The sequence below is a fragment of the Ranitomeya variabilis genome, chromosome 7 (assembly GCF_051348905.1).
Source record: "Ranitomeya variabilis isolate aRanVar5 chromosome 7, aRanVar5.hap1, whole genome shotgun sequence".
Taxonomy (NCBI): Eukaryota; Metazoa; Chordata; class Amphibia; order Anura; family Dendrobatidae; genus Ranitomeya; species Ranitomeya variabilis.
This window is the reverse complement of record NC_135238.1, coordinates 92,198,487-92,222,653: the sequence shown is the minus strand read 5'-3', so window position 1 is coordinate 92,222,653 and position 24,167 is coordinate 92,198,487. Positions and strand designations below refer to the sequence as shown.

Sequence of the window (24,167 nt, the reverse complement as noted above, 5' to 3'; positions counted from 1 at the left end):
TGCATCAAGCATTAAAAGATAAAACCAGTGGAATTACACTTCTGACTCTGCAAAGTTTGATAGCAGCTTTCTTAAAAAGGAAGATAAACTTTCAAGCTTGAAGTATCTACCGCTTGGGCTAGAAAAGAAATCAAAACAATACAACGTGTAACAAGCAGATTAAACCGACGAGGATGGGATTCGAACCCATGCATGCAGAGCACAATGGATTAGCAGTCCATCGCCTTAACCACTCGGCCACCTCGTCTACATGCCGCTCATGCGCTAAGGAGATAAGATGTAATGATTATTTTTACCAGTCAGTGTGCTTTCTCTGAAGATTTTATGTCAGCTTTTGTCAGAGTGGCCTTATATTATCTCCTACAGTGTCTATTTTTTAAAGTTAGATTGGGGCAAACTCTGTAGGAAATAAACCAGTGCTCAGGGTTTTAATACCAACTTTTCAATCATTCCTAATTTTTCCTCCTTTGGCCCTGCCGTGGAATTCCTTCAATCCGCCTATTTTGTGTCATAACTTGGAAGAAAAATAAGTCCCAAATTAAAGCTGGACTTCATGACTGAGAATTACATCCTGTTCCTCGTTTCTGTGTGCATGGAATGAAACTCAACTCAATGTTGTCTTGCTAAGTTAACCACTTGAAAGTTTTGATTGGTGCTGACATCTTCCCTAGATTTCATAGGCTTTCCAGCTTGTGGTGCTGTGGCTTAGTTGGTTAAAGCGCCTGTCTAGTAAACAGGAGATCCTGAGTTCGAATCTCAGCAGTGCCTTGTTTTCATCATCTGAAAAACAAACTTCCTATCTTAAAAATGGGAATTTCACTTGCGTAAAACCTCAAATTTACCTTGGCTGCGTCTCTACTGATAGTGCAATTGTGAGATTAAGAATTTCTTCTGTATAGGGGCCAAAAAGGAAGGAAGATGGCATCAAACATAAAACCAGTGGATTTTGTCTTTAGCTTAGTTGGTCAAAGCGCCTGTTTAGTAAACAGAAAATCTTGATTTCGAATGTCAGCAGTGCTTTTCTTTCTTCACCTCAGTTTGGGCCATTTTAGCCAAAAAAAGAGGACTTTTGTTCTTGTATGACATTAAACCTGTCTTTACCACAGTCCTAACATAGTGCAGTTGAGAGAAAAAAATCTCTGCTGTCGAAGTGCTTAAAAAGGAATTAGATGATATAATTTTCTTTAGAGAATAAAGGATGCATCAAGCATTAAAAGATAAAACCAGTGGAATTACACTTCTGACTCTGCAAAGTTTGATAGCAGCTTTCTTAAAAAGGAAGATAAACTTTCAAGCTTGAAGTATCTACCGCTTGGGCTAGAAAATAAATCAAAACAATACAACGTGTAACAAGCAGATTAAACCGACGAGGATGGGATTCAAACCCATGCATGCAGAGCACAATGGATTAGCAGTCCATCGCCTTAACCACTCGGCCACCTCGTCTACATGGCGCTCATGCGCTAAGGAGATAAGATGTAATGATTATTTTTACCAGTCAGTGTGCTTTCTCTGAAGATTTTATGTCAGCTTTTGTCAGAGTGGCCTTATATTATCTCCTACAGTGTCTATTTTTTAAAGTTAGATTGGGGCAAACTCTGTAGGAAATAAACCAGTGCTCAGGGTTTTAATACCAACTTTTCAATCATTCCTAATTTTTCCTCCTTTGGCCCTGCCGTGGAATTCCTTCAATCCGCCTATTTTGTGTCATAACTTGGAAGAAAAATAAGTCCCAAATTAAAGCTGGACTTCATGACTGAGAATTACATCCTGTTCCTCGTTTCTGTGTGCATGGAATGAAACTCAACTCAATGTTGTCTTGCTAAGTTAACCACTTGAAAGTTTTGATTGGTGCTGACATCTTCCCTAGATTTCATAGGCTTTCCAGCTTGTGGTGCTGTGGCTTAGTTGGTTAAAGCGCCTGTCTAGTAAACAGGAGATCCTGAGTTCGAATCTCAGCAGTGCCTTGTTTTCATCATCTGAAAAACAAACTTCCTATCTTAAAAATGGGAATTTCACTTGCGTAAAACCTCAAATTTACCTTGGCTGCGTCTCTACTGATAGTGCAATTGTGAGATTAAGAATTTCTTCTGTATAGGGGCCAAAAAGGAAGGAAGATGGCATCAAACATAAAACCAGTGGATTTTGTCTTTAGCTTAGTTGGTCAAAGCGCCTGTTTAGTAAACAGAAAATCTTGATTTCGAATGTCAGCAGTGCTTTTCTTTCTTCACCTCAGTTTGGGCCATTTTAGCCAAAAAAAGAGGACTTTTGTTCTTGTATGACATTAAACCTGTCTTTACCACAGTCCTAACATAGTGCAGTTGAGAGAAAAAAATCTCTGCTGTCGAAGTGCTTAAAAAGGAATTAGATGATATAATTTTCTTTAGAGAATAAAGGATGCATCAAGCATTAAAAGATAAAACCAGTGGAATTACACTTCTGACTCTGCAAAGTTTGATAGCAGCTTTCTTAAAAAGGAAGATAAACTTTCAAGCTTGAAGTATCTACCGCTTGGGCTAGAAAATAAATCAAAACAATACAACGTGTAACAAGCAGATTAAACCGACGAGGATGGGATTCAAACCCATGCATGCAGAGCACAATGGATTAGCAGTCCATCGCCTTAACCACTCGGCCACCTCGTCTACATGGCGCTCATGCGCTAAGGAGATAAGATGTAATGATTATTTTTACCAGTCAGTGTGCTTTCTCTGAAGATTTTATGTCAGCTTTTGTCAGAGTGGCCTTATATTATCTCCTACAGTGTCTATTTTTTAAAGTTAGATTGGGGCAAACTCTGTAGGAAATAAACCAGTGCTCAGGGTTTTAATACCAACTTTTCAATCATTCCTAATTTTTCCTCCTTTGGCCCTGCCGTGGAATTCCTTCAATCCGCCTATTTTGTGTCATAACTTGGAAGAAAAATAAGTCCCAAATTAAAGCTGGACTTCATGACTGAGAATTACATCCTGTTCCTCGTTTCTGTGTGCATGGAATGAAACTCAACTCAATGTTGTCTTGCTAAGTTAACCACTTGAAAGTTTTGATTGGTGCTGACATCTTCCCTAGATTTCATAGGCTTTCCAGCTTGTGGTGCTGTGGCTTAGTTGGTTAAAGCGCCTGTCTAGTAAACAGGAGATCCTGAGTTCGAATCTCAGCAGTGCCTTGTTTTCATCATCTGAAAAACAAACTTCCTATCTTAAAAATGGGAATTTCACTTGCGTAAAACCTCAAATTTACCTTGGCTGCGTCTCTACTGATAGTGCAATTGTGAGATTAAGAATTTCTTCTGTATAGGGGCCAAAAAGGAAGGAAGATGGCATCAAACATAAAACCAGTGGATTTTGTCTTTAGCTTAGTTGGTCAAAGCGCCTGTTTAGTAAACAGAAAATCTTGATTTCGAATGTCAGCAGTGCTTTTCTTTCTTCACCTCAGTTTGGGCCATTTTAGCCAAAAAAAGAGGACTTTTGTTCTTGTATGACATTAAACCTGTCTTTACCACAGTCCTAACATAGTGCAGTTGAGAGAAAAAAATCTCTGCTGTCGAAGTGCTTAAAAAGGAATTAGATGATATAATTTTCTTTAGAGAATAAAGGATGCATCAAGCATTAAAAGATAAAACCAGTGGAATTACACTTCTGACTCTGCAAAGTTTGATAGCAGCTTTCTTAAAAAGGAAGATAAACTTTCAAGCTTGAAGTATCTACCGCTTGGGCTAGAAAATAAATCAAAACAATACAACGTGTAACAAGCAGATTAAACCGACGAGGATGGGATTCAAACCCATGCATGCAGAGCACAATGGATTAGCAGTCCATCGCCTTAACCACTCGGCCACCTCGTCTACATGGCGCTCATGCGCTAAGGAGATAAGATGTAATGATTATTTTTACCAGTCAGTGTGCTTTCTCTGAAGATTTTATGTCAGCTTTTGTCAGAGTGGCCTTATATTATCTCCTACAGTGTCTATTTTTTAAAGTTAGATTGGGGCAAACTCTGTAGGAAATAAACCAGTGCTCAGGGTTTTAATACCAACTTTTCAATCATTCCTAATTTTTCCTCCTTTGGCCCTGCCGTGGAATTCCTTCAATCCGCCTATTTTGTGTCATAACTTGGAAGAAAAATAAGTCCCAAATTAAAGCTGGACTTCATGACTGAGAATTACATCCTGTTCCTCGTTTCTGTGTGCATGGAATGAAACTCAACTCAATGTTGTCTTGCTAAGTTAACCACTTGAAAGTTTTGATTGGTGCTGACATCTTCCCTAGATTTCATAGGCTTTCCAGCTTGTGGTGCTGTGGCTTAGTTGGTTAAAGCGCCTGTCTAGTAAACAGGAGATCCTGAGTTCGAATCTCAGCAGTGCCTTGTTTTCATCATCTGAAAAACAAACTTCCTATCTTAAAAATGGGAATTTCACTTGCGTAAAACCTCAAATTTACCTTGACTGCGTCTCTACTGATAGTGCAATTGTGAGATTAAGAATTTCTTCTGTATAGGGGCCAAAAAGGAAGGAAGATGGCATCAAACATAAAACCAGTGGATTTTGTCTTTAGCTTAGTTGGTCAAAGCGCCTGTTTAGTAAACAGAAAATCTTGATTTCGAATGTCAGCAGTGCTTTTCTTTCTTCACCTCAGTTTGGGCCATTTTAGCCAAAAAAAGAGGACTTTTGTTCTTGTATGACATTAAACCTGTCTTTACCACAGTCCTAACATAGTGCAGTTGAGAGAAAAAAATCTCTGCTGTCGAAGTGCTTAAAAAGGAATTAGATGATATAATTTTCTTTAGAGAATAAAGGATGCATCAAGCATTAAAAGATAAAACCAGTGGAATTACACTTCTGACTCTGCAAAGTTTGATAGCAGCTTTCTTAAAAAGGAAGATAAACTTTCAAGCTTGAAGTATCTACCGCTTGGGCTAGAAAAGAAATCAAAACAATACAATGTGTAACAAGCAGATTAAACCGACGAGGATGGGATTCGAACCCATGCATGCAGAGCACAATGGATTAGCAGTCCATCGCCTTAACCACTCGGCCACCTCGTCTACATGCCGCTCATGCGCTAAGGAGATAAGATGTAATGATTATTTTTACCAGTCAGTGTGCTTTCTCTGAAGATTTTATGTCAGCTTTTGTCAGAGTGGCCTTATATTATCTCCTACATTGTCTATTTTTTAAAGTTAGAATGGGGCAAACTCTGTAAGAAATAAACCAGTGCTCAGGGTTTTAATACCAACTTTTCAATCATTCCTAATTTTTCCTCCTTTGGCCCTGCCGTGGAATTCCTTCAATCCGCCTATTTTGTGTCATAACTTGGAAGAAAAATAAGTCCCAAATTAAAGCTGGACTTCATGACTGAGAATTACATCCTGTTCCTCGTTTCTGTGTGCATGGAATGAAACTCAACTCAATGTTGTCTTGCTAAGTTAACCACTTGAAAGTTTTGATTGGTGCTGACATCTTCCCTAGATTTCATAGGCTTTCCAGCTTGTGGTGCTGTGGCTTAGTTGGTTAAAGCGCCTGTCTAGTAAACAGGAGATCCTGAGTTCGAATCTCAGCAGTGCCTTGTTTTCATCATCTGAAAAACAAACTTCCTATCTTAAAAATGGGAATTTCACTTGCGTAAAACCTCAAATTTACCTTGGCTGCGTCTCTACTGATAGTGCAATTGTGAGATTAAGAATTTCTTCTGTATAGGGGCCAAAAAGGAAGGAAGATGGCATCAAACATAAAACCAGTGGATTTTGTCTTTAGCTTAGTTGGTCAAAGCGCCTGTTTAGTAAACAGAAAATCTTGATTTCGAATGTCAGCAGTGCTTTTCTTTCTTCACCTCAGTTTGGGCCATTTTAGCCAAAAAAAGAGGACTTTTGTTCTTGTATGACATTAAACCTGTCTTTACCACAGTCCTAACATAGTGCAGTTGAGAGAAAAAAATCTCTGCTGTCGAAGTGCTTAAAAAGGAATTAGATGATATAATTTTCTTTAGAGAATAAAGGATGCATCAAGCATTAAAAGATAAAACCAGTGGAATTACACTTCTGACTCTGCAAAGTTTGATAGCAGCTTTCTTAAAAAGGAAGATAAACTTTCAAGCTTGAAGTATCTACCGCTTGGGCTAGAAAAGAAATCAAAACAATACAACGTGTAACAAGCAGATTAAACCAACGAGGATGGGATTCGAACCCATGCATGCAGAGCACAATGGATTAGCAGTCCATCGCCTTAACCACTCGGCCACCTCGTCTACATGCCGCTCATGCGCTAAGGAGATAAGATGTAATGATTATTTTTACCAGTCAGTGTGCTTTCTCTGAAGATTTTATGTCAGCTTTTGTCAGAGTGGCCTTATATTATCTCCTACAGTGTCTATTTTTTAAAGTTAGATTGGGGCAAACTCTGTAGGAAATAAACCAGTGCTCAGGGTTTTAATACCAACTTTTCAATCATTCCTAATTTTTCCTCCTTTGGCCCTGCCGTGGAATTCCTTCAATCCGCCTATTTTGTGTCATAACTTGGAAGAAAAATAAGTCCCAAATTAAAGCTGGACTTCATGACTGAGAATTACATCCTGTTCCTCGTTTCTGTGTGCATGGAATGAAACTCAACTCAATGTTGTCTTGCTAAGTTAACCACTTGAAAGTTTTGATTGGTGCTGACATCTTCCCTAGATTTCATAGGCTTTCCAGCTTGTGGTGCTGTGGCTTAGTTGGTTAAAGCGCCTGTCTAGTAAACAGGAGATCCTGAGTTCGAATCTCAGCAGTGCCTTGTTTTCATCATCTGAAAAACAAACTTCCTATCTTAAAAATGGGAATTTCACTTGCGTAAAACCTCAAATTTACCTTGGCTGCGTCTCTACTGATAGTGCAATTGTGAGATTAAGAATTTCTTCTGTATAGGGGCCAAAAAGGAAGGAAGATGGCATCAAACATAAAACCAGTGGATTTTGTCTTTAGCTTAGTTGGTCAAAGCGCCTGTTTAGTAAACAGAAAATCTTGATTTCGAATGTCAGCAGTGCTTTTCTTTCTTCACCTCAGTTTGGGCCATTTTAGCCAAAAAAAGAGGACTTTTGTTCTTGTATGACATTAAACCTGTCTTTACCACAGTCCTAACATAGTGCAGTTGAGAGAAAAAAATCTCTGCTGTCGAAGTGCTTAAAAAGGAATTAGATGATATAATTTTCTTTAGAGAATAAAGGATGCATCAAGCATTAAAAGATAAAACCAGTGGAATTACACTTCTGACTCTGCAAAGTTTGATAGCAGCTTTCTTAAAAAGGAAGATAAACTTTCAAGCTTGAAGTATCTACCGCTTGGGCTAGAAAAGAAATCAAAACAATACAACGTGTAACAAGCAGATTAAACCAACGAGGATGGGATTCGAACCCATGCATGCAGAGCACAATGGATTAGCAGTCCATCGCCTTAACCACTCGGCCACCTCGTCTACATGCCGCTCATGCGCTAAGGAGATAAGATGTAATGATTATTTTTACCAGTCAGTGTGCTTTCTCTGAAGATTTTATGTCAGCTTTTGTCAGAGTGGCCTTATATTATCTCCTACAGTGTCTATTTTTTAAAGTTAGATTGGGGCAAACTCTGTAGGAAATAAACCAGTGCTCAGGGTTTTAATACCAACTTTTCAATCATTCCTAATTTTTCCTCCTTTGGCCCTGCCGTGGAATTCCTTCAATCCGCCTATTTTGTGTCATAACTTGGAAGAAAAATAAGTCCCAAATTAAAGCTGGACTTCATGACTGAGAATTACATCCTGTTCCTCGTTTCTGTGTGCATGGAATGAAACTCAACTCAATGTTGTCTTGCTAAGTTAACCACTTGAAAGTTTTGATTGGTGCTGACATCTTCCCTAGATTTCATAGGCTTTCCAGCTTGTGGTGCTGTGGCTTAGTTGGTTAAAGCGCCTGTCTAGTAAACAGGAGATCCTGAGTTCGAATCTCAGCAGTGCCTTGTTTTCATCATCTGAAAAACAAACTTCCTATCTTAAAAATGGGAATTTCACTTGCGTAAAACCTCAAATTTACCTTGACTGCGTCTCTACTGATAGTGCAATTGTGAGATTAAGAATTTCTTCTGTATAGGGGCCAAAAAGGAAGGAAGATGGCATCAAACATAAAACCAGTGGATTTTGTCTTTAGCTTAGTTGGTCAAAGCGCCTGTTTAGTAAACAGAAAATCTTGATTTCGAATGTCAGCAGTGCTTTTCTTTCTTCACCTCAGTTTGGGCCATTTTAGCCAAAAAAAGAGGACTTTTGTTCTTGTATGACATTAAACCTGTCTTTACCACAGTCCTAACATAGTGCAGTTGAGAGAAAAAAATCTCTGCTGTCGAAGTGCTTAAAAAGGAATTAGATGATATAATTTTCTTTAGAGAATAAAGGATGCATCAAGCATTAAAAGATAAAACCAGTGGAATTACACTTCTGACTCTGCAAAGTTTGATAGCAGCTTTCTTAAAAAGGAAGATAAACTTTCAAGCTTGAAGTATCTACCGCTTGGGCTAGAAAAGAAATCAAAACAATACAATGTGTAACAAGCAGATTAAACCGACGAGGATGGGATTCGAACCCATGCATGCAGAGCACAATGGATTAGCAGTCCATCGCCTTAACCACTCGGCCACCTCGTCTACATGCCGCTCATGCGCTAAGGAGATAAGATGTAATGATTATTTTTACCAGTCAGTGTGCTTTCTCTGAAGATTTTATGTCAGCTTTTGTCAGAGTGGCCTTATATTATCTCCTACATTGTCTATTTTTTAAAGTTAGAATGGGGCAAACTCTGTAAGAAATAAACCAGTGCTCAGGGTTTTAATACCAACTTTTCAATCATTCCTAATTTTTCCTCCTTTGGCCCTGCCGTGGAATTCCTTCAATCCGCCTATTTTGTGTCATAACTTGGAAGAAAAATAAGTCCCAAATTAAAGCTGGACTTCATGACTGAGAATTACATCCTGTTCCTCGTTTCTGTGTGCATGGAATGAAACTCAACTCAATGTTGTCTTGCTAAGTTAACCACTTGAAAGTTTTGATTGGTGCTGACATCTTCCCTAGATTTCATAGGCTTTCCAGCTTGTGGTGCTGTGGCTTAGTTGGTTAAAGCGCCTGTCTAGTAAACAGGAGATCCTGAGTTCGAATCTCAGCAGTGCCTTGTTTTCATCATCTGAAAAACAAACTTCCTATCTTAAAAATGGGAATTTCACTTGCGTAAAACCTCAAATTTACCTTGGCTGCGTCTCTACTGATAGTGCAATTGTGAGATTAAGAATTTCTTCTGTATAGGGGCCAAAAAGGAAGGAAGATGGCATCAAACATAAAACCAGTGGATTTTGTCTTTAGCTTAGTTGGTCAAAGCGCCTGTTTAGTAAACAGAAAATCTTGATTTCGAATGTCAGCAGTGCTTTTCTTTCTTCACCTCAGTTTGGGCCATTTTAGCCAAAAAAAGAGGACTTTTGTTCTTGTATGACATTAAACCTGTCTTTACCACAGTCCTAACATAGTGCAGTTGAGAGAAAAAAATCTCTGCTGTCGAAGTGCTTAAAAAGGAATTAGATGATATAATTTTCTTTAGAGAATAAAGGATGCATCAAGCATTAAAAGATAAAACCAGTGGAATTACACTTCTGACTCTGCAAAGTTTGATAGCAGCTTTCTTAAAAAGGAAGATAAACTTTCAAGCTTGAAGTATCTACCGCTTGGGCTAGAAAAGAAATCAAAACAATACAACGTGTAACAAGCAGATTAAACCAACGAGGATGGGATTCGAACCCATGCATGCAGAGCACAATGGATTAGCAGTCCATCGCCTTAACCACTCGGCCACCTCGTCTACATGCCGCTCATGCGTTTTTATACCAACTTTTCAATCATTCCTAATTTTTCCTCCTTTGGCCCTGCCGTGGAATTCCTTCAATCCGCCTATTTTGTGTCATAACTTGGAAGAAAAATAAGTCCCAAATTAAAGCTGGACTTCATGACTGAGAATTACATCCTGTTCCTCGTTTCTGTGTGCATGGAATGAAACTCAACTCAATGTTGTCTTGCTAAGTTAACCACTTGAAAGTTTTGATTGGTGCTGACATCTTCCCTAGATTTCATAGGCTTTCCAGCTTGTGGTGCTGTGGCTTAGTTGGTTAAAGCGCCTGTCTAGTAAACAGGAGATCCTGAGTTCGAATCTCAGCAGTGCCTTGTTTTCATCATCTGAAAAACAAACTTCCTATCTTAAAAATGGGAATTTCACTTGCGTAAAACCTCAAATTTACCTTGGCTGCGTCTCTACTGATAGTGCAATTGTGAGATTAAGAATTTCTTCTGTATAGGGGCCAAAAAGGAAGGAAGATGGCATCAAACATAAAACCAGTGGATTTTGTCTTTAGCTTAGTTGGTCAAAGCGCCTGTTTAGTAAACAGAAAATCTTGATTTCGAATGTCAGCAGTGCTTTTCTTTCTTCACCTCAGTTTGGGCCATTTTAGCCAAAAAAAGAGGACTTTTGTTCTTGTATGACATTAAACCTGTCTTTACCACAGTCCTAACATAGTGCAGTTGAGAGAAAAAAATCTCTGCTGTCGAAGTGCTTAAAAAGGAATTAGATGATATAATTTTCTTTAGAGAATAAAGGATGCATCAAGCATTAAAAGATAAAACCAGTGGAATTACACTTCTGACTCTGCAAAGTTTGATAGCAGCTTTCTTAAAAAGGAAGATAAACTTTCAAGCTTGAAGTATCTACCGCTTGGGCTAGAAAAGAAATCAAAACAATACAACGTGTAACAAGCAGATTAAACCAACGAGGATGGGATTCGAACCCATGCATGCAGAGCACAATGGATTAGCAGTCCATCGCCTTAACCACTCGGCCACCTCGTCTACATGCCGCTCATGCGCTAAGGAGATAAGATGTAATGATTATTTTTACCAGTCAGTGTGCTTTCTCTGAAGATTTTATGTCAGCTTTTGTCAGAGTGGCCTTATATTATCTCCTACAGTGTCTATTTTTTAAAGTTAGATTGGGGCAAACTCTGTAGGAAATAAACCAGTGCTCAGGGTTTTAATACCAACTTTTCAATCATTCCTAATTTTTCCTCCTTTGGCCCTGCCGTGGAATTCCTTCAATCCGCCTATTTTGTGTCATAACTTGGAAGAAAAATAAGTCCCAAATTAAAGCTGGACTTCATGACTGAGAATTACATCCTGTTCCTCGTTTCTGTGTGCATGGAATGAAACTCAACTCAATGTTGTCTTGCTAAGTTAACCACTTGAAAGTTTTGATTGGTGCTGACATCTTCCCTAGATTTCATAGGCTTTCCAGCTTGTGGTGCTGTGGCTTAGTTGGTTAAAGCGCCTGTCTAGTAAACAGGAGATCCTGAGTTCGAATCTCAGCAGTGCCTTGTTTTCATCATCTGAAAAACAAACTTCCTATCTTAAAAATGGGAATTTCACTTGCGTAAAACCTCAAATTTACCTTGGCTGCGTCTCTACTGATAGTGCAATTGTGAGATTAAGAATTTCTTCTGTATAGGGGCCAAAAAGGAAGGAAGATGGCATCAAACATAAAACCAGTGGATTTTGTCTTTAGCTTAGTTGGTCAAAGCGCCTGTTTAGTAAACAGAAAATCTTGATTTCGAATGTCAGCAGTGCTTTTCTTTCTTCACCTCAGTTTGGGCCATTTTAGCCAAAAAAAGAGGACTTTTGTTCTTGTATGACATTAAACCTGTCTTTACCACAGTCCTAACATAGTGCAGTTGAGAGAAAAAAATCTCTGCTGTCGAAGTGCTTAAAAAGGAATTAGATGATATAATTTTCTTTAGAGAATAAAGGATGCATCAAGCATTAAAAGATAAAACCAGTGGAATTACACTTCTGACTCTGCAAAGTTTGATAGCAGCTTTCTTAAAAAGGAAGATAAACTTTCAAGCTTGAAGTATCTACCGCTTGGGCTAGAAAAGAAATCAAAACAATACAACGTGTAACAAGCAGATTAAACCAACGAGGATGGGATTCGAACCCATGCATGCAGAGCACAATGGATTAGCAGTCCATCGCCTTAACCACTCGGCCACCTCGTCTACATGCCGCTCATGCGCTAAGGAGATAAGATGTAATGATTATTTTTACCAGTCAGTGTGCTTTCTCTGAAGATTTTATGTCAGCTTTTGTCAGAGTGGCCTTATATTATCTCCTACAGTGTCTATTTTTTAAAGTTAGATTGGGGCAAACTCTGTAGGAAATAAACCAGTGCTCAGGGTTTTAATACCAACTTTTCAATCATTCCTAATTTTTCCTCCTTTGGCCCTGCCGTGGAATTCCTTCAATCCGCCTATTTTGTGTCATAACTTGGAAGAAAAATAAGTCCCAAATTAAAGCTGGACTTCATGACTGAGAATTACATCCTGTTCCTCGTTTCTGTGTGCATGGAATGAAACTCAACTCAATGTTGTCTTGCTAAGTTAACCACTTGAAAGTTTTGATTGGTGCTGACATCTTCCCTAGATTTCATAGGCTTTCCAGCTTGTGGTGCTGTGGCTTAGTTGGTTAAAGCGCCTGTCTAGTAAACAGGAGATCCTGAGTTCGAATCTCAGCAGTGCCTTGTTTTCATCATCTGAAAAACAAACTTCCTATCTTAAAAATGGGAATTTCACTTGCGTAAAACCTCAAATTTACCTTGGCTGCGTCTCTACTGATAGTGCAATTGTGAGATTAAGAATTTCTTCTGTATAGGGGCCAAAAAGGAAGGAAGATGGCATCAAACATAAAACCAGTGGATTTTGTCTTTAGCTTAGTTGGTCAAAGCGCCTGTTTAGTAAACAGAAAATCTTGATTTCGAATGTCAGCAGTGCTTTTCTTTCTTCACCTCAGTTTGGGCCATTTTAGCCAAAAAAAGAGGACTTTTGTTCTTGTATGACATTAAACCTGTCTTTACCACAGTCCTAACATAGTGCAGTTGAGAGAAAAAAATCTCTGCTGTCGAAGTGCTTAAAAAGGAATTAGATGATATAATTTTCTTTAGAGAATAAAGGATGCATCAAGCATTAAAAGATAAAACCAGTGGAATTACACTTCTGACTCTGCAAAGTTTGATAGCAGCTTTCTTAAAAAGGAAGATAAACTTTCAAGCTTGAAGTATCTACCGCTTGGGCTAGAAAAGAAATCAAAACAATACAACGTGTAACAAGCAGATTAAACCAACGAGGATGGGATTCGAACCCATGCATGCAGAGCACAATGGATTAGCAGTCCATCGCCTTAACCACTCGGCCACCTCGTCTACATGCCGCTCATGCGCTAAGGAGATAAGATGTAGTGATTATTTTTACCAGTCAGTGTGCTTTCTCTGAAGATTTTATGTCAGCTTTTGTCAGAGTGGCCTTATATTATCTCCTACAGTGTCTATTTTTTAAAGTTAGATTGGGGCAAACTCTGTAGGAAATAAACCAGTGCTCAGGGTTTTAATACCAACTTTTCAATCATTCCTAATTTTTCCTCCTTTGGCCCTGCCGTGGAATTCCTTCAATCCGCCTATTTTGTGTCATAACTTGGAAGAAAAATAAGTCCCAAATTAAAGCTGGACTTCATGACTGAGAATTACATCCTGTTCCTCGTTTCTGTGTGCATGGAATGAAACTCAACTCAATGTTGTCTTGCTAAGTTAACCACTTGAAAGTTTTGATTGGTGCTGACATCTTCCCTAGATTTCATAGGCTTTCCAGCTTGTGGTGCTGTGGCTTAGTTGGTTAAAGCGCCTGTCTAGTAAACAGGAGATCCTGAGTTCGAATCTCAGCAGTGCCTTGTTTTCATCATCTGAAAAACAAACTTCCTATCTTAAAAATGGGAATTTCACTTGCGTAAAACCTCAAATTTACCTTGGCTGCGTCTCTACTGATAGTGCAATTGTGAGATTAAGAATTTCTTCTGTATAGGGGCCAAAAAGGAAGGAAGATGGCATCAAACATAAAACCAGTGGATTTTGTCTTTAGCTTAGTTGGTCAAAGCGCCTGTTTAGTAAACAGAAAATCTTGATTTCGAATGTCAGCAGTGCTTTTCTTTCTTCACCTCAGTTTGGGCCATTTTAGCCAAAAAAAGAGGACTTTTGTTCTTGTATGACATTAAACCTGTCTTTACCACAGTCCTAACATAGTGCAGTTGAGAGAAAAAAATCTCTGCTGTCGAAGTGCTTAAAAAGGAATTAGATGATATAATTTTCTTTAGAGAATAAAGGATGCATCAAGCATTAAAAGATAAAACCAGTGGAATTACACTTCTGACTCTGCAAAGTTTGATAGCAGCTTTCTTAAAAAGGAAGATAAACTTTCAAGCTTGAAGTATCTACCGCTTGGGCTAGAAAAGAAATCAAAACAATACAACGTGTAACAAGCAGATTAAACCAACGAGGATGGGATTCGAACCCATGCATGCAGAGCACAATGGATTAGCAGTCCATCGCCTTAACCACTCGGCCACCTCGTCTACATGCCGCTCATGCGCTAAGGAGATAAGATGTAATGATTATTTTTACCAGTCAGTGTGCTTTCTCTGAAGATTTTATGTCAGCTTTTGTCAGAGTGGCCTTATATTATCTCCTACAGTGTCTATTTTTTAAAGTTAGATTGGGGCAAACTCTGTAGGAAATAAACCAGTGCTCAGGGTTTTAATACCAACTTTTCAATCATTCCTAATTTTTCCTCCTTTGGCCCTGCCGTGGAATTCCTTCAATCCGCCTATTTTGTGTCATAACTTGGAAGAAAAATAAGTCCCAAATTAAAGCTGGACTTCATGACTGAGAATTACATCCTGTTCCTCGTTTCTGTGTGCATGGAATGAAACTCAACTCAATGTTGTCTTGCTAAGTTAACCACTTGAAAGTTTTGATTGGTGCTGACATCTTCCCTAGATTTCATAGGCTTTCCAGCTTGTGGTGCTGTGGCTTAGTTGGTTAAAGCGCCTGTCTAGTAAACAGGAGATCCTGAGTTCGAATCTCAGCAGTGCCTTGTTTTCATCATCTGAAAAACAAACTTCCTATCTTAAAAATGGGAATTTCACTTGCGTAAAACCTCAAATTTACCTTGGCTGCGTCTCTACTGATAGTGCAATTGTGAGATTAAGAATTTCTTCTGTATAGGGGCCAAAAAGGAAGGAAGATGGCATCAAACATAAAACCAGTGGATTTTGTCTTTAGCTTAGTTGGTCAAAGCGCCTGTTTAGTAAACAGAAAATCTTGATTTCGAATGTCAGCAGTGCTTTTCTTTCTTCACCTCAGTTTGGGCCATTTTAGCCAAAAAAAGAGGACTTTTGTTCTTGTATGACATTAAACCTGTCTTTACCACAGTCCTAACATAGTGCAGTTGAGAGAAAAAAATCTCTGCTGTCGAAGTGCTTAAAAAGGAATTAGATGATATAATTTTCTTTAGAGAATAAAGGATGCATCAAGCATTAAAAGATAAAACCAGTGGAATTACACTTCTGACTCTGCAAAGTTTGATAGCAGCTTTCTTAAAAAGGAAGATAAACTTTCAAGCTTGAAGTATCTACCGCTTGGGCTAGAAAAGAAATCAAAACAATACAACGTGTAACAAGCAGATTAAACCGACGAGGATGGGATACGAACCCATGCATGCAGAGCACAATGGATTAGCAGTCCATCGCCTTAACCACTCGGCCACCTCGTCTACATGCCGCTCATGCGCTAAGGAGATAAGATGTAATGATTATTTTTACCAGTCAGTGTGCTTTCTCTGAAGATTTTATGTCAGCTTTTGTCAGAGTGGCCTTATATTATCTCCTACAGTGTCTATTTTTTAAAGTTAGATTGGGGCAAACTCTGTAGGAAATAAACCAGTGCTCAGGGTTTTAATACCAACTTTTCAATCATTCCTAATTTTTCCTCCTTTGGCCCTGCCGTGGAATTCCTTCAATCCGCCTATTTTGTGTCATAACTTGGAAGAAAAATAAGTCCCAAATTAAAGCTGGACTTCATGACTGAGAATTACATCCTGTTCCTCGTTTCTGTGTGCATGGAATGAAACTCAACTCAATGTTGTCTTGCTAAGTTAACCACTTGAAAGTTTTGATTGGTGCTGACATCTTCCCTAGATTTCATAGGCTTTCCAGCTTGTGGTGCTGTGGCTTAGTTGGTTAAAGCGCCTGTCTAGTAAACAGGAGATCCTGAGTTCGAATCTCAGCAGTGCCTTGTTTTCATCATCTGAAAAACAAACTTCCTATCTTAAAAATGGGAATTTCACTTGCGTAAAACCTCAAATTTACCTTGGCTGCGTCTCTACTGATAGTGCAATTGTGAGATTAAGAATTTCTTCTGTATAGGGGCCAAAAAGGAAGGAAGATGGCATCAAACATAAAACCAGTGGATTTTGTCTTTAGCTTAGTTGGTCAAAGCGCCTGTTTAGTAAACAGAAAATCTTGATTTCGAATGTCAGCAGTGCTTTTCTTTCTTCACCTCAGTTTGGGCCATTTTAGCCAAAAAAAGAGGACTTTTGTTCTTGTATGACATTAAACCTGTCTTTACCACAGTCCTAACATAGTGCAGTTGAGAGAAAAAAATCTCTGCTGTCGAAGTGCTTAAAAAGGAATTAGATGATATAATTTTCTTTAGAGAATAAAGGATGCATCAAGCATTAAAAGATAAAACCAGTGGAATTACACTTCTGACTCTGCAAAGTTTGATAGCAGCTTTCTTAAAAAGGAAGATAAACTTTCAAGCTTGAAGTATCTACCGCTTGGGCTAGAAAAGAAATCAAAACAATACAACGTGTAACAAGCAGATTAAACCAACGAGGATGGGATTCGAACCCATGCATGCAGAGCACAATGGATTAGCAGTCCATCGCCTTAACCACTCGGCCACCTCGTCTACATGCCGCTCATGCGCTAAGGAGATAAGATGTAATGATTATTTTTACCAGTCAGTGTGCTTTCTCTGAAGATTTTATGTCAGCTTTTGTCAGAGTGGCCTTATATTATCTCCTACAGTGTCTATTTTTTAAAGTTAGATTGGGGCAAACTCTGTAGGAAATAAACCAGTGCTCAGGGTTTTAATACCAACTTTTCAATCATTCCTAATTTTTCCTCCTTTGGCCCTGCCGTGGAATTCCTTCAATCCGCCTATTTTGTGTCATAACTTGGAAGAAAAATAAGTCCCAAATTAAAGCTGGACTTCATGACTGAGAATTACATCCTGTTCCTCGTTTCTGTGTGCATGGAATGAAACTCAACTCAATGTTGTCTTGCTAAGTTAACCACTTGAAAGTTTTGATTGGTGCTGACATCTTCCCTAGATTTCATAGGCTTTCCAGCTTGTGGTGCTGTGGCTTAGTTGGTTAAAGCGCCTGTCTAGTAAACAGGAGATCCTGAGTTCGAATCTCAGCAGTGCCTTGTTTTCATCATCTGAAAAACAAACTTCCTATCTTAAAAATGGGAATTTCACTTGCGTAAAACCTCAAATTTACCTTGGCTGCGTCTCTACTGATAGTGCAATTGTGAGATTAAGAATTTCTTCTGTATAGGGGCCAAAAAGGAAGGAAGATGGCATCAAACATAAAACCAGTGGATTTTGTCTTTAGCTTAGTTGGTCAAAGCGCCTGTTTAGTAAACAGAAAATCTTGATTTCGAATGTCAGCAGTGCTTTTCTTTCTTCACCTCAGTTTGGGCCATTTTAGCCAAAAAAAGAGGACTTTTGTTCTTGTATGACATTAAACCTGTCTTTACCACAGTCCTAACATAGTGCAGTTGAGAGAAAAAAATCTCTGCTGTCGAAGTGCTTAAAAAGGAATTAGATGATATAATTTTCTTTAGAGAATAAAGGATGCATCAAGCATTAAAAGATAAAACCAGTGGAATTACACTTCTGACTCTGCAAAGTTTGATAGCAGCTTTCTTAAAAAGGAAGATAAACTTTCAAGCTTGAAGTATCTACCGCTTGGGCTAGAAAAGAAATCAAAACAATACAACGTGTAACAAGCAGATTAAACCGACGAGGATGGGATTCGAACCCATGCATGCAGAGCACAATGGATTAGCAGTCCATCGCCTTAACCACTCGGCCACCTCGTCTACATGCCGCTCATGCGCTAAGGAGATAAGATGTAATGATTATTTTTACCAGTCAGTGTGCTTTCTCTGAAGATTTTATGTCAGCTTTTGTCAGAGTGGCCTTATATTATCTCCTACAGTGTCTATTTTTTAAAGTTAGATTGGGGCAAACTCTGTAGGAAATAAACCAGTGCTCAGGGTTTTAATACCAACTTTTCAATCATTCCTAATTTTTCCTCCTTTGGCCCTGCCGTGGAATTCCTTCAATCCGCCTATTTTGTGTCATAACTTGGAAGAAAAATAAGTCCCAAATTAAAGCTGGACTTCATGACTGAGAATTACATCCTGTTCCTCGTTTCTGTGTGCATGGAATGAAACTCAACTCAATGTTGTCTTGCTAAGTTAACCACTTGAAAGTTTTGATTGGTGCTGACATCTTCCCTAGATTTCATAGGCTTTCCAGCTTGTGGTGCTGTGGCTTAGTTGGTTAAAGCGCCTGTCTAGTAAACAGGAGATCCTGAGTTCGAATCTCAGCAGTGCCTTGTTTTCATCATCTGAAAAACAAACTTCCTATCTTAAAAATGGGAATTTCACTTGCGTAAAACCTCAAATTTACCTTGGCTGCGTCTCTACTGATAGTGCAATTGTGAGATTAAGAATTTCTTCTGTATAGGGGCCAAAAAGGAAGGAAGATGGCATCAAACATAAAACCAGTGGATTTTGTCTTTAGCTTAGTTGGTCAAAGCGCCTGTTTAGTAAACAGAAAATCTTGATTTCGAATGTCAGCAGTGCTTTTCTTTCTTCACCTCAGTTTGGGCCATTTTAGCCAAAAAAAAGAGGACTTTTGTTCTTGTATGACATTAAACCTGTCTTTACCACAGTCCTAACATAGTGCAGTTGAGAGAAAAAAATCTCTGCTGTCGAAGTGCTTAAAAAGGAATTAGATGATATAATTTTCTTTAGAGAATAAAGGATGCATCAAGCATTAAAAGATAAAACCAGTGGAATTACACTTCTGACTCTGCAAAGTTTGATAGCAGCTTTCTTAAAAAGGAAGATAAACTTTCAAGCTTGAAGTATCTACCGCTTGGGCTAGAAAAGAAATCAAAACAATACAACGTGTAACAAGCAGATTAAACCGACGAGGATGGGATTCGAACCCATGCATGCAGAGCACAATGGATTAGCAGTCCATCGCCTTAACCACTCGGCCACCTCGTCTACATGCCGCTCATGCGCTAAGGAGATAAGATGTAATGATTATTTTTACCAGTCAGTGTGCTTTCTCTGAAGATTTTATGTCAGCTTTTGTCAGAGTGGCCTTATATTATCTCCTACAGTGTCTATTTTTTAAAGTTAGATTGGGGCAAACTCTGTAGGAAATAAACCAGTGCTCAGGGTTTTAATACCAACTTTTCAATCATTCCTAATTTTTCCTCCTTTGGCCCTGCCGTGGAATTCCTTCAATCCGCCTATTTTGTGTCATAACTTGGAAGAAAAATAAGTCCCAAATTAAAGCTGGACTTCATGACTGAGAATTACATCCTGTTCCTCGTTTCTGTGTGCATGGAATGAAACTCAACTCAATGTTGTCTTGCTAAGTTAACCACTTGAAAGTTTTGATTGGTGCTGACATCTTCCCTAGATTTCATAGGCTTTCCAGCTTGTGGTGCTGTGGCTTAGTTGGTTAAAGCGCCTGTCTAGTAAACAGGAGATCCTGAGTTCGAATCTCAGCAGTGCCTTGTTTTCATCATCTGAAAAACAAACTTCCTATCTTAAAAATGGGAATTTCACTTGCGTAAAACCTCAAATTTACCTTGGCTGCGTCTCTACTGATAGTGCAATTGTGAGATTAAGAATTTCTTCTGTATAGGGGCCAAAAAGGAAGGAAGATGGCATCAAACATAAAACCAGTGGATTTTGTCTTTAGCTTAGTTGGTCAAAGCGCCTGTTTAGTAAACAGAAAATCTTGATTTCGAATGTCAGCAGTGCTTTTCTTTCTTCACCTCAGTTTGGGCCATTTTAGCCAAAAAAAGAGGACTTTTGTTCTTGTATGACATTAAACCTGTCTTTACCACAGTCCTAACATAGTGCAGTTGAGAGAAAAAAATCTCTGCTGTCGAAGTGCTTAAAAAGGAATTAGATGATATAATTTTCTTTAGAGAATAAAGGATGCATCAAGCATTAAAAGATAAAACCAGTGGAATTACACTTCTGACTCTGCAAAGTTTGATAGCAGCTTTCTTAAAAAGGAAGATAAACTTTCAAGCTTGAAGTATCTACCGCTTGGGCTAGAAAAGAAATCAAAACAATACAACGTGTAACAAGCAGATTAAACCAACGAGGATGGGATTCGAACCCATGCATGCAGAGCACAATGGATTAGCAGTCCATCGCCTTAACCACTCGGCCACCTCGTCTACATGCCGCTCATGCGCTAAGGAGATAAGATGTAATGATTATTTTTACCAGTCAGTGTGCTTTCTCTGAAGATTTTATGTCAGCTTTTGTCAGAGTGGCCTTATATTATCTCCTACAGTGTCTATTTTTTAAAGTTAGATTGGGGCAAACTCTGTAGGAAATAAACCAGTGCTCAGGGTTTTAATACCAACTTTTCAATCATTCCTAATTTTTCCTCCTTTGGCCCTGCCGTGGAATTCCTTCAATCCGCCTATTTTGTGTCATAACTTGGAAGAAAAATAAGTCCCAAATTAAAGCTGGACTTCATGACTGAGAATTACATCCTGTTCCTCGTTTCTGTGTGCATGGAATGAAACTCAACTCAATGTTGTCTTGCTAAGTTAACCACTTGAAAGTTTTGATTGGTGCTGACATCTTCCCTAGATTTCATAGGCTTTCCAGCTTGTGGTGCTGTGGCTTAGTTGGTTAAAGCGCCTGTCTAGTAAACAGGAGATCCTGAGTTCGAATCTCAGCAGTGCCTTGTTTTCATCATCTGAAAAACAAACTTCCTATCTTAAAAATGGGAATTTCACTTGCGTAAAACCTCAAATTTACCTTGGCTGCGTCTCTACTGATAGTGCAATTGTGAGATTAAGAATTTCTTCTGTATAGGGGCCAAAAAGGAAGGAAGATGGCATCAAACATAAAACCAGTGGATTTTGTCTTTAGCTTAGTTGGTCAAAGCGCCTGTTTAGTAAACAGAAAATCTTGATTTCGAATGTCAGCAGTGCTTTTCTTTCTTCACCTCAGTTTGGGCCATTTTAGCCAAAAAAAGAGGACTTTTGTTCTTGTATGACATTAAACCTGTCTTTACCACAGTCCTAACATAGTGCAGTTGAGAGAAAAAAATCTCTGCTGTCGAAGTGCTTAAAAAGGAATTAGATGATATAATTTTCTTTAGAGAATAAAGGATGCATCAAGCATTAAAAGATAAAACCAGTGGAATTACACTTCTGACTCTGCAAAGTTTGATAGCAGCTTTCTTAAAAAGGAAGATAAACTTTCAAGCTTGAAGTATCTACCGCTTGGGCTAGAAAATAAATCAAAACAATACAACGTGTAACAAGCAGATTAAACCGACGAGGATGGGATTCAAACCCATGCATGCAGAGCACAATGGATTAGCAGTCCATCGCCTTAACCACTCGGCCACCTCGTCTACATGGCGCTCATGCGCTAAGGAGATAAGATGTAATGATTATTTTTACCAGTCAGTGTGCTTTCTCTGAAGATTTTATGTCAGCTTTTGTCAGAGTGGCCTTATATTATCTCCTACAGTGTCTATTTTTTAAAGTTAGATTGGGGCAAACTCTGTAGGAAATAAACCAGTGCTCAGGGTTTTAATACCAACTTTTCAATCATTCCTAATTTTTCCTCCTTTGGCCCTGCCGTGGAATTCCTTCAATCCGCCTATTTTGTGTCATAACTTGGAAGAAAAATAAGTCCCAAATTAAAGCTGGACTTCATGACTGAGAATTACATCCTGTTCCTCGTTTCTGTGTGCATGGAATGAAACTCAACTCAATGTTGTCTTGCTAAGTTAACCACTTGAAAGTTTTGATTGGTGCTGACATCTTCCCTAGATTTCATAGGCTTTCCAGCTTGTGGTGCTGTGGCTTAGTTGGTTAAAGCGCCTGTCTAGTAAACAGGAGATCCTGAGTTCGAATCTCAGCAGTGCCTTGTTTTCATCATCTGAAAAACAAACTTCCTATCTTAAAAATGGGAATTTCACTTGCGTAAAACCTCAAATTTACCTTGGCTGCGTCTCTACTGATAGTGCAATTGTGAGATTAAGAATTTCTTCTGTATAGGGGCCAAAAAGGAAGGAAGATGGCATCAAACATAAAACCAGTGGATTTTGTCTTTAGCTTAGTTGGTCAAAGCGCCTGTTTAGTAAACAGAAAATCTTGATTTCGAATGTCAGCAGTGCTTTTCTTTCTTCACCTCAGTTTGGGCCATTTTAGCCAAAAAAAGAGGACTTTTGTTCTTGTATGACATTAAACCTGTCTTTACCACAGTCCTAACATAGTGCAGTTGAGAGAAAAAAATCTCTGCTGTCGAAGTGCTTAAAAAAGGAATTAGATGATATAATTTTCTTTAGAGAATAAAGGATGCATCAAGCATTAAAAGATAAAACCAGTGGAATTACACTTCTGACTCTGCAAAGTTTGATAGCAGCTTTCTTAAAAAGGAAGATAAACTTTCAAGCTTGAAGTATCTACCGCTTGGGCTAGAAAAGAAATCAAAACAATACAACGTGTAACAAGCAGATTAAACCGACGAGGATGGGATTCGAACCCATGCATGCAGAGCACAATGGATTAGCAGTCCATCGCCTTAACCACTCGGCCACCTCGTCTACATGCCGCTCATGCGCTAAGGAGATAAGATGTAATGATTATTTTTACCAGTCAGTGTGCTTTCTCTGAAGATTTTATGTCAGCTTTTGTCAGAGTGGCCTTATATTATCTCCTACAGTGTCTATTTTTTAAAGTTAGATTGGGGCAAACTCTGTAGGAAATAAACCAGTGCTCAGGGTTTTAATACCAACTTTTCAATCATTCCTAATTTTTCCTCCTTTGGCCCTGCCGTGGAATTCCTTCAATCCGCCTATTTTGTGTCATAACTTGGAAGAAAAATAAGTCCCAAATTAAAGCTGGACTTCATGACTGAGAATTACATCCTGTTCCTCGTTTCTGTGTGCATGGAATGAAACTCAACTCAATGTTGTCTTGCTAAGTTAACCACTTGAAAGTTTTGATTGGTGCTGACATCTTCCCTAGATTTCATAGGCTTTCCAGCTTGTGGTGCTGTGGCTTAGTTGGTTAAAGCGCCTGTCTAGTAAACAGGAGATCCTGAGTTCGAATCTCAGCAGTGCCTTGTTTTCATCATCTGAAAAACAAACTTCCTATCTTAAAAATGGGAATTTCACTTGCGTAAAACCTCAAATTTACCTTGGCTGCGTCTCTACTGATAGTGCAATTGTGAGATTAAGAATTTCTTCTGTATAGGGGCCAAAAAGGAAGGAAGATGGCATCAAACATAAAACCAGTGGATTTTGTCTTTAGCTTAGTTGGTCAAAGCGCCTGTTTAGTAAACAGAAAATCTTGATTTCGAATGTCAGCAGTGCTTTTCTTTCTTCACCTCAGTTTGGGCCATTTTAGCCAAAAAAAGAGGACTTTTGTTCTTGTATGACATTAAACCTGTCTTTACCACAGTCCTAACATAGTGCAGTTGAGAGAAAAAAATCTCTGCTGTCGAAGTGCTTAAAAAGGAATTAGATGATATAATTTTCTTTAGAGAATAAAGGATGCATCAAGCATTAAAAGATAAAACCAGTGGAATTACACTTCTGACTCTGCAAAGTTTGATAGCAGCTTTCTTAAAAAGGAAGATAAACTTTCAAGCTTGAAGTATCTACCGCTTGGGCTAGAAAAGAAATCAAAACAATACAACGTGTAACAAGCAGATTAAACCAACGAGGATGGGATTCGAACCCATGCATGCAGAGCACAATGGATTAGCAGTCCATCGCCTTAACCACTCGGCCACCTCGTCTACATGCCGCTCATGCGCTAAGGAGATAAGATGTAATGATTATTTTTACCAGTCAGTGTGCTTTCTCTGAAGATTTTATGTCAGCTTTTGTCAGAGTGGC

At 38.7% G+C, this 24,167-nt stretch overlaps 41 non-coding genes across 41 annotated transcripts; 20 read left to right on the top strand and 21 right to left on the bottom strand.

The window, feature by feature from the left end:
* Positions 1 to 165: 165 nt before the first annotated feature.
* Positions 166 to 247, bottom strand: TRNAS-GCU (transfer RNA serine (anticodon GCU)). Its single transcript has one exon. It is a non-coding gene; the product is annotated as a tRNA-Ser (tRNA).
* A 447-nt stretch (positions 248 to 694) lies between these two features.
* TRNAT-AGU (transfer RNA threonine (anticodon AGU)) lies at positions 695 to 768 on the top strand. The gene has a single exon. It is a non-coding gene; the product is annotated as a tRNA-Thr (tRNA).
* A 596-nt stretch (positions 769 to 1,364) lies between these two features.
* Positions 1,365 to 1,446, bottom strand: TRNAS-GCU (transfer RNA serine (anticodon GCU)). The gene has a single exon. It is a non-coding gene; the product is annotated as a tRNA-Ser (tRNA).
* Positions 1,447 to 1,893: 447 nt separating this feature from the next.
* TRNAT-AGU (transfer RNA threonine (anticodon AGU)) lies at positions 1,894 to 1,967 on the top strand. Its single transcript has one exon. It is a non-coding gene; the product is annotated as a tRNA-Thr (tRNA).
* A 596-nt stretch (positions 1,968 to 2,563) lies between these two features.
* Positions 2,564 to 2,645, bottom strand: TRNAS-GCU (transfer RNA serine (anticodon GCU)). The gene has a single exon. It is a non-coding gene; the product is annotated as a tRNA-Ser (tRNA).
* A 447-nt stretch (positions 2,646 to 3,092) lies between these two features.
* TRNAT-AGU (transfer RNA threonine (anticodon AGU)) lies at positions 3,093 to 3,166 on the top strand. The gene has a single exon. It is a non-coding gene; the product is annotated as a tRNA-Thr (tRNA).
* Positions 3,167 to 3,762: 596 nt separating this feature from the next.
* Positions 3,763 to 3,844, bottom strand: TRNAS-GCU (transfer RNA serine (anticodon GCU)). Its single transcript has one exon. It is a non-coding gene; the product is annotated as a tRNA-Ser (tRNA).
* A 447-nt stretch (positions 3,845 to 4,291) lies between these two features.
* TRNAT-AGU (transfer RNA threonine (anticodon AGU)) lies at positions 4,292 to 4,365 on the top strand. Its single transcript has one exon. It is a non-coding gene; the product is annotated as a tRNA-Thr (tRNA).
* Positions 4,366 to 4,961: 596 nt separating this feature from the next.
* Positions 4,962 to 5,043, bottom strand: TRNAS-GCU (transfer RNA serine (anticodon GCU)). Its single transcript has one exon. It is a non-coding gene; the product is annotated as a tRNA-Ser (tRNA).
* Positions 5,044 to 5,490: 447 nt separating this feature from the next.
* Positions 5,491 to 5,564, top strand: TRNAT-AGU (transfer RNA threonine (anticodon AGU)). Its single transcript has one exon. It is a non-coding gene; the product is annotated as a tRNA-Thr (tRNA).
* A 596-nt stretch (positions 5,565 to 6,160) lies between these two features.
* On the bottom strand, positions 6,161 to 6,242 carry TRNAS-GCU (transfer RNA serine (anticodon GCU)). Its single transcript has one exon. It is a non-coding gene; the product is annotated as a tRNA-Ser (tRNA).
* A 447-nt stretch (positions 6,243 to 6,689) lies between these two features.
* TRNAT-AGU (transfer RNA threonine (anticodon AGU)) lies at positions 6,690 to 6,763 on the top strand. The gene has a single exon. It is a non-coding gene; the product is annotated as a tRNA-Thr (tRNA).
* Positions 6,764 to 7,359: 596 nt separating this feature from the next.
* Positions 7,360 to 7,441, bottom strand: TRNAS-GCU (transfer RNA serine (anticodon GCU)). Its single transcript has one exon. It is a non-coding gene; the product is annotated as a tRNA-Ser (tRNA).
* Positions 7,442 to 7,888: 447 nt separating this feature from the next.
* On the top strand, positions 7,889 to 7,962 carry TRNAT-AGU (transfer RNA threonine (anticodon AGU)). Its single transcript has one exon. It is a non-coding gene; the product is annotated as a tRNA-Thr (tRNA).
* Positions 7,963 to 8,558: 596 nt separating this feature from the next.
* TRNAS-GCU (transfer RNA serine (anticodon GCU)) lies at positions 8,559 to 8,640 on the bottom strand. The gene has a single exon. It is a non-coding gene; the product is annotated as a tRNA-Ser (tRNA).
* A 447-nt stretch (positions 8,641 to 9,087) lies between these two features.
* On the top strand, positions 9,088 to 9,161 carry TRNAT-AGU (transfer RNA threonine (anticodon AGU)). Its single transcript has one exon. It is a non-coding gene; the product is annotated as a tRNA-Thr (tRNA).
* Positions 9,162 to 9,757: 596 nt separating this feature from the next.
* Positions 9,758 to 9,839, bottom strand: TRNAS-GCU (transfer RNA serine (anticodon GCU)). The gene has a single exon. It is a non-coding gene; the product is annotated as a tRNA-Ser (tRNA).
* Positions 9,840 to 10,124: 285 nt separating this feature from the next.
* TRNAT-AGU (transfer RNA threonine (anticodon AGU)) lies at positions 10,125 to 10,198 on the top strand. Its single transcript has one exon. It is a non-coding gene; the product is annotated as a tRNA-Thr (tRNA).
* Positions 10,199 to 10,794: 596 nt separating this feature from the next.
* Positions 10,795 to 10,876, bottom strand: TRNAS-GCU (transfer RNA serine (anticodon GCU)). Its single transcript has one exon. It is a non-coding gene; the product is annotated as a tRNA-Ser (tRNA).
* Positions 10,877 to 11,323: 447 nt separating this feature from the next.
* TRNAT-AGU (transfer RNA threonine (anticodon AGU)) lies at positions 11,324 to 11,397 on the top strand. The gene has a single exon. It is a non-coding gene; the product is annotated as a tRNA-Thr (tRNA).
* A 596-nt stretch (positions 11,398 to 11,993) lies between these two features.
* TRNAS-GCU (transfer RNA serine (anticodon GCU)) lies at positions 11,994 to 12,075 on the bottom strand. Its single transcript has one exon. It is a non-coding gene; the product is annotated as a tRNA-Ser (tRNA).
* A 447-nt stretch (positions 12,076 to 12,522) lies between these two features.
* TRNAT-AGU (transfer RNA threonine (anticodon AGU)) lies at positions 12,523 to 12,596 on the top strand. The gene has a single exon. It is a non-coding gene; the product is annotated as a tRNA-Thr (tRNA).
* Positions 12,597 to 13,192: 596 nt separating this feature from the next.
* On the bottom strand, positions 13,193 to 13,274 carry TRNAS-GCU (transfer RNA serine (anticodon GCU)). Its single transcript has one exon. It is a non-coding gene; the product is annotated as a tRNA-Ser (tRNA).
* Positions 13,275 to 13,721: 447 nt separating this feature from the next.
* Positions 13,722 to 13,795, top strand: TRNAT-AGU (transfer RNA threonine (anticodon AGU)). The gene has a single exon. It is a non-coding gene; the product is annotated as a tRNA-Thr (tRNA).
* Positions 13,796 to 14,391: 596 nt separating this feature from the next.
* TRNAS-GCU (transfer RNA serine (anticodon GCU)) lies at positions 14,392 to 14,473 on the bottom strand. Its single transcript has one exon. It is a non-coding gene; the product is annotated as a tRNA-Ser (tRNA).
* Positions 14,474 to 14,920: 447 nt separating this feature from the next.
* TRNAT-AGU (transfer RNA threonine (anticodon AGU)) lies at positions 14,921 to 14,994 on the top strand. The gene has a single exon. It is a non-coding gene; the product is annotated as a tRNA-Thr (tRNA).
* A 596-nt stretch (positions 14,995 to 15,590) lies between these two features.
* On the bottom strand, positions 15,591 to 15,672 carry TRNAS-GCU (transfer RNA serine (anticodon GCU)). Its single transcript has one exon. It is a non-coding gene; the product is annotated as a tRNA-Ser (tRNA).
* Positions 15,673 to 16,119: 447 nt separating this feature from the next.
* TRNAT-AGU (transfer RNA threonine (anticodon AGU)) lies at positions 16,120 to 16,193 on the top strand. The gene has a single exon. It is a non-coding gene; the product is annotated as a tRNA-Thr (tRNA).
* Positions 16,194 to 16,789: 596 nt separating this feature from the next.
* TRNAS-GCU (transfer RNA serine (anticodon GCU)) lies at positions 16,790 to 16,871 on the bottom strand. Its single transcript has one exon. It is a non-coding gene; the product is annotated as a tRNA-Ser (tRNA).
* A 447-nt stretch (positions 16,872 to 17,318) lies between these two features.
* Positions 17,319 to 17,392, top strand: TRNAT-AGU (transfer RNA threonine (anticodon AGU)). Its single transcript has one exon. It is a non-coding gene; the product is annotated as a tRNA-Thr (tRNA).
* A 596-nt stretch (positions 17,393 to 17,988) lies between these two features.
* Positions 17,989 to 18,070, bottom strand: TRNAS-GCU (transfer RNA serine (anticodon GCU)). The gene has a single exon. It is a non-coding gene; the product is annotated as a tRNA-Ser (tRNA).
* A 447-nt stretch (positions 18,071 to 18,517) lies between these two features.
* On the top strand, positions 18,518 to 18,591 carry TRNAT-AGU (transfer RNA threonine (anticodon AGU)). Its single transcript has one exon. It is a non-coding gene; the product is annotated as a tRNA-Thr (tRNA).
* A 597-nt stretch (positions 18,592 to 19,188) lies between these two features.
* TRNAS-GCU (transfer RNA serine (anticodon GCU)) lies at positions 19,189 to 19,270 on the bottom strand. The gene has a single exon. It is a non-coding gene; the product is annotated as a tRNA-Ser (tRNA).
* A 447-nt stretch (positions 19,271 to 19,717) lies between these two features.
* Positions 19,718 to 19,791, top strand: TRNAT-AGU (transfer RNA threonine (anticodon AGU)). Its single transcript has one exon. It is a non-coding gene; the product is annotated as a tRNA-Thr (tRNA).
* Positions 19,792 to 20,387: 596 nt separating this feature from the next.
* TRNAS-GCU (transfer RNA serine (anticodon GCU)) lies at positions 20,388 to 20,469 on the bottom strand. Its single transcript has one exon. It is a non-coding gene; the product is annotated as a tRNA-Ser (tRNA).
* A 447-nt stretch (positions 20,470 to 20,916) lies between these two features.
* TRNAT-AGU (transfer RNA threonine (anticodon AGU)) lies at positions 20,917 to 20,990 on the top strand. Its single transcript has one exon. It is a non-coding gene; the product is annotated as a tRNA-Thr (tRNA).
* Positions 20,991 to 21,586: 596 nt separating this feature from the next.
* On the bottom strand, positions 21,587 to 21,668 carry TRNAS-GCU (transfer RNA serine (anticodon GCU)). Its single transcript has one exon. It is a non-coding gene; the product is annotated as a tRNA-Ser (tRNA).
* Positions 21,669 to 22,115: 447 nt separating this feature from the next.
* Positions 22,116 to 22,189, top strand: TRNAT-AGU (transfer RNA threonine (anticodon AGU)). Its single transcript has one exon. It is a non-coding gene; the product is annotated as a tRNA-Thr (tRNA).
* A 597-nt stretch (positions 22,190 to 22,786) lies between these two features.
* Positions 22,787 to 22,868, bottom strand: TRNAS-GCU (transfer RNA serine (anticodon GCU)). Its single transcript has one exon. It is a non-coding gene; the product is annotated as a tRNA-Ser (tRNA).
* Positions 22,869 to 23,315: 447 nt separating this feature from the next.
* TRNAT-AGU (transfer RNA threonine (anticodon AGU)) lies at positions 23,316 to 23,389 on the top strand. Its single transcript has one exon. It is a non-coding gene; the product is annotated as a tRNA-Thr (tRNA).
* A 596-nt stretch (positions 23,390 to 23,985) lies between these two features.
* TRNAS-GCU (transfer RNA serine (anticodon GCU)) lies at positions 23,986 to 24,067 on the bottom strand. Its single transcript has one exon. It is a non-coding gene; the product is annotated as a tRNA-Ser (tRNA).
* Positions 24,068 to 24,167: the final 100 nt, after the last annotated feature.